Source organism: Monodon monoceros, unplaced genomic scaffold (assembly GCF_005190385.1).
Source record: "Monodon monoceros isolate NGI ecotype Baffin Bay Population unplaced genomic scaffold, NGI_Narwhal_1 Super_Scaffold_4, whole genome shotgun sequence".
In the NCBI taxonomy this organism is placed as follows: domain Eukaryota; kingdom Metazoa; phylum Chordata; class Mammalia; order Artiodactyla; family Monodontidae; genus Monodon; species Monodon monoceros.
In genome coordinates, this window is record NW_021703781.1 from 36,658,966 (window position 1) to 36,664,227 (window position 5,262).

Consider the following 5,262-nt stretch of genomic DNA (forward strand, 5'->3'; position numbering starts at 1 on the left):
CTCTTCAGCCGGGCATCAGAGTCCTTTATGATATAGGCCTCACTCACCTCTCCACTTGCCCACTGTCCGCTCCACAGCCCTAAGTGACCAGACCAGGCCCTCCCGGTCTATAAGCCTTTGCACTCCTGTCATGCCCTACTTCACCTGGTAAATGCTGCCTGACTCAAAAGGCTCCTCACCTTTCCTCATCCCTGTCTCTCCCAACAGCCTGGTGGGCTCCCTTCTCTAGTCTTCTGCAGCCCTCATCCTCCACTGGCTCTGAACAAATGCCTGGCACCTTGTATCCACGTGTGTCTGTCTCCTGAGAGGGTCATAGAGCTCCTCAAAGCAGCAGCCATGTCATCTTTCATGTCTCTGTGCCTCTTACCCCAGAGCCTGGCGCACAGCAAGCGTCACCCAGTGAGCTCTCAACGACATGTTGGTCGACAACGGAAGGCTCAGATACCAGCAATCAACCCTTACTGAAGGGGCAGTGTGGCATTCTCGCTTAACAAAGCATGTTGGAAATTGCTTAAATGCCTTGGAGAAACGTGCTTAGTACAAACTGTTGCCGACAATTTCTTAGCATCTCCCTCTGGGGATCAGTTGACTTGCTAGAGAAAACTGTCTCCCTGGGTTCTTGGTAGCTGGAAAACCTCTGGGTCCGTGGAGCACAGAAGACTTGGCTCTCTCCTTTGGCCACTGTGGTGGGCAGTGGCTGTTCACTTCTGCTGCTTCCCTTCCACCTTCTTCCAGGAACAGCCCTGTCGTTAGGGCTCCACCTCTCCCCTACTCTTGGTTCCACTGGGAAGCCAAACTCTGCTCTGCTGCAGCTGAAAACTCGTGTCCGGCTAATCAGAGCACGACACCACCCAGGCGAGCGTGATTGGCTTTTCTTAGGCCAGTGTGAGTTAGGTTTCCTGTCACCTGGAACCAAAACGTTTTTCACTAGATCAGCCACCAAACACAACAGGGGTGCTCACCAAGATTAAACCAGCCACAGCTCAGAGCAGCTGGAGGGCCTTTGGGAGCTGAGGCAGCTCTCTGCAGCTCCAGGGACCCTTACTCCAGTCTGGGACCTGAATCACCACCCGCACCCCTGCAGGAGCTGACTGTTGGCACTCACCTCATCTTCCTCTCAGGGCGCCCCCAAATAAACCCACCTGCCTAGAGGCAGCCACGCACAAAGTTGGATTTATGGAAGCTTCCCTTGGGAGAGGGGAGAGGGCTTCTATCACATACTCCCAGGAAGGGATTTCAGTCTTCCTCATGTTCGTCTGCACAGCCCTCGCCATCACCCCACACCTCACCCTCCTGGCAGAAGCAAACACTTTCCTGTTTTCTCCTCAGGCAGCAAACTCCTCTTCCTTGTCTCAATTCCAGGCAAAAGATGGGCTGCAGGCTGCAGGGTGCCCCTGGGTCAGCTGTTCTGAGCTAGGAAACTATGCCTCGCCCTTCATGTATGTTAATGAGTTCTCAACAGACTGCCGGCTACCAAGCCTGCTATCTGGAGCCTTAAAAACGGTTCCAGAGAGTGAAGCAACTTGCCCCTGGCCACAAGGCTGCTGGGCAGTCGGGACTCAAGCCCAGTCTGCCTTTGTGACCCAGATGAAGCTCAGAAAACAGCGTGGCCGAGCTGTGTGCTGGTGGGGAAGGGAGAGAGGCAGCACAGGTGGTCGGGAACACTAGGGCTCACTTCATCAGATGTGAAGGTGTCAGAACATGTTAGGGCTTCTGGCAAAGAAACAGGAGTATACGTTGTGGAGTCTTTCCTGAGAAAAACGATCGTACAGTGATATGTTTGGGAAAATCACTCCATCTCCCAACTTGTTCAGTTTGTCATGGTGATTGTTGTTTTCCAGGCAGCTTGATTTGCTCGCAGCATGAGTGATGCCCGCCCTGGCATGCAGAGACGCAGCCTGGATGGCACCCTTGGTGGTCCAAGCATATATTTATTTCTACAGGCTGTAAGATCCCAGCAAAAAATGCCCCACCCCCAATCCCTTTACTGAACACGACAACCCTGGGCACACGTATGTTTGAGAAAATGCTTTGAAGGTTGGCCAAAGTGAAGTATGTGTGTCAACTTATGGAATGGGGACACAGGAAAAAAAAAAAAAAGATGGCTGTTTTCTTTGTCGCCAACACAATGTGCACAGTTCAGGGTGGAGATTCAGAGCAGGGGTGTAAATGCTAATCCCCCTCTTGGGATCTGTGTGGCTGAGAAATTACTCAACCTCACAATTCTCAGTTTTCTCCTCTATAAAATGGGGGTGGTAATAACATTTTCCTCATGTGACTATTATGAGGATAAAAATGAAAGAACATACAGAGCAGAGCCCAGATCCTGGTGCACTGTGAAGCCGTCAATACATCAGGGATTATTATGCTTTATTATTATCTGGAATGCTTCTTTATTACGCAAAGGACATATATTACTTTTCCCATGAGGAAAAAGGTGAAGTTTGGTTTTTACGATCCTCTGCAGTAAAGCAGCATCTGTTTTCTTTGACCTTTCTTTTGGGTCCAGCAATTCTGAGAAGGAAATGACTGCAGAGCATTTTCACTTTGCACTTCAGCTGGAAAGAGAGGTGACAAACAGAATGGGAGACAGATCATTTGTAACACAATTCAACTCTGGCCTCCAATTTTTGAGAATTCCGCCTTATTATGAAAGTTTCCTTAGTTATTCAAAGGAAAAACAGCTCACATCGCCTTCTCTCACTCCCCACATATGGAGAAAACCCAACGAACCCCAGCTGGACCCACACTGACCAACGTGGTTAGACACTGAACAACCATCATGGACTGACCACTGTGTCTGGTGCTCTGTCCATACTGCCTCACTTAACTCTCAATCGACCTTATGAAGACGCACCCGAGTCCAGAGGTCACTGCGGCTCAGTGGCTCAGGATAAGGACACTAGACCCCAACCAACTGGATGTGAATCCCACCTATGTGACCTTAGGAAAATTACTCAACCTCTCTGAGCCTCAACATCTTAACGGGTAGCACGAAAGTAATACATGTCTCATGGGGCGCAGTGAGAATTTAGAGGTGTAATTAGGTGGAAGAGACCAAGAACAGCGACTGGCACATAGTAAGTACTTGATAAATATGAGCTGTTATTGTTCTCACACCTACTTCGTGGCCGAGTAAGTAGAGCGGGCGTCTATAGTTTGTTCTGCCCAACATCCATATTCTCACCTCCTGGAAACCACACCCCAAGTTTATTTTCAAGTTCCTCTTCCATTCATTGCACAGAGTCTTGGATAGGCTGTCAGTCAAAATACTCCAAGAAAGATATGGGTGGCCCGAGAAATGCCAATCAGACATTCTTTCCTAGAATTTAACTCTTAAGGATAGTGACAAAAATGATTGAACACGATTAGAAATCTAAGAATTCAACTTCAGAACAGCACGGACCAGGCTCTCCATTAGTTTCTATTGCCCAGATCCCCAGATCTATTCGGGTCACATCCCTCCACCCCATGAGCTGTCTCCCAGGCTTCCTACGTACAAATTCCAGGGGTCATTTCTGTGGCTTACAATGAAAGAACTCATTCAGCCCATCTATTGATATCTTTGTTTTGGCAATATTTGGTATTTTCTAAACATCTGATTTTTTTTAATAGTCTATTACTCTTTCATAGAAGCAAGATCTCCCTTGCCCTCTGAAGTTATTACAGTTCATATAAAGCCTTTGTTGCATGAGCTCCATTTTACTTCCCAGTGTTAGTTATTATCTTTGTAGAGTTTGGAGCCCTCGTTTCATGTGTTTGGTTTTCTTCAGTTTGGCAACCCCAGCAATTGGTCCCCACCAGCCTGTCTGCAGCCTCCCTACGCAGAGAGTGAGGAAGGGGCAGTGTGTAGTAGGGCAGGATGCACCAACCATCCAACTCCAGAGCATGAGGGCTCCTTACGAGCCCAGGCACCTCACGAGCCCAGGCACCTCACGGGATGCATCCCCACTCACTGCCACAGCCCAGCTGCAGGGAGAGACCCCAGACCGCTAGATTTCCACAGGAATACACGCTATGGGAAGAGGTTATTTCCCAAGGGAAGAAGTGTAGCCTCACAGACAGAAGCCAAGTTGACTTGGCGAGTGGCCCTCAACTTCAAGGTTCACATGAAATTATTTGCAAATTCATGTGAACTTTGATTTCCTCACCTATAAAATGGGTATATATTCCCAGCATGCAAAGCCATGGTGAAGGTTAAAGAATATTTAGTAATATACGCAAAACACCCAGCAGAGGGCCCAGGACACACATCCTATAAGTGGCAGCTATAATTACTTTTACTTTATGTCACTGAGAACGCTCCTGCAGTGTGATTCAGCGTGCGCCCCAATAGGCTGTACTTGAGCAGATGGAATTTTAACACCCTATCCTCCAACTTCACGTTGATGTTTTTCTTTAGGGTGCCCCACTCTAACCCCATGATCAATCAGTATTTCCGGGTCTGCTCTATAAGAGGCTCATCTCTCCCAGCTGTCCTGTAGGACTCTTTTCTTCAAACACCATCATCTCCAGGGAGACTTCCCTGACTTCCACAGCCCTCTGCACTTACCTCCAACATAACCCACAATTCAGTGAATGACAGCAGTCCCTCAGTATCCATGGGGGATTGGTTCCAGGACCTCTCCGAAGATACCAAACTCCACGGATGCTCAAGTCCCTCGTATAGAATGGTATAGCATTTGCATGTAACCTACACACATCCTCCCACGTACTTTTAACTCATCTCTAGATTACTTACGATACCGAATACAGGCTGAATGCCAGGAATAGTTGTAAATACAACGTAAATGCCACGTAACATAGTTTGCTTTTTGGAACTTTCTGGAATTTTCTTCCCCAAGTATTTTTGCATCTGTGGCTGTGGAACCCCCACGGATACGGAGGGCCAACTGAAAACTGTTTACCCATCTTCCGTGCTGGGCTCCAAGACACACGTTTCTTTCACCCTGGGTCCCAGCGTCTAGCACGGAGGAAGTGCTCTGAGAAGGGGAGCCGGGGATAAATGATTTGCAGAAAGCAAACCATCCCTCCTGTGCTGCTGCTTCCCCAGCATCTTTGCAGGGAAGCAAACCAACGAAAGGCTAAAGACCGGCCATGCCGACAGATCTGCAGACATCGCCTGGTGCTCAAAGGAAAATCTGGCCACAGGGGGCAGAAGTTATCCCCTACACGTTCCGTTTTTCTTTCTCCCCATCCCTCACCGTCTCTAAACCATCTGCCTCTTCCCCCAACTTTACAACAGGAAGTGACAACAGGAAG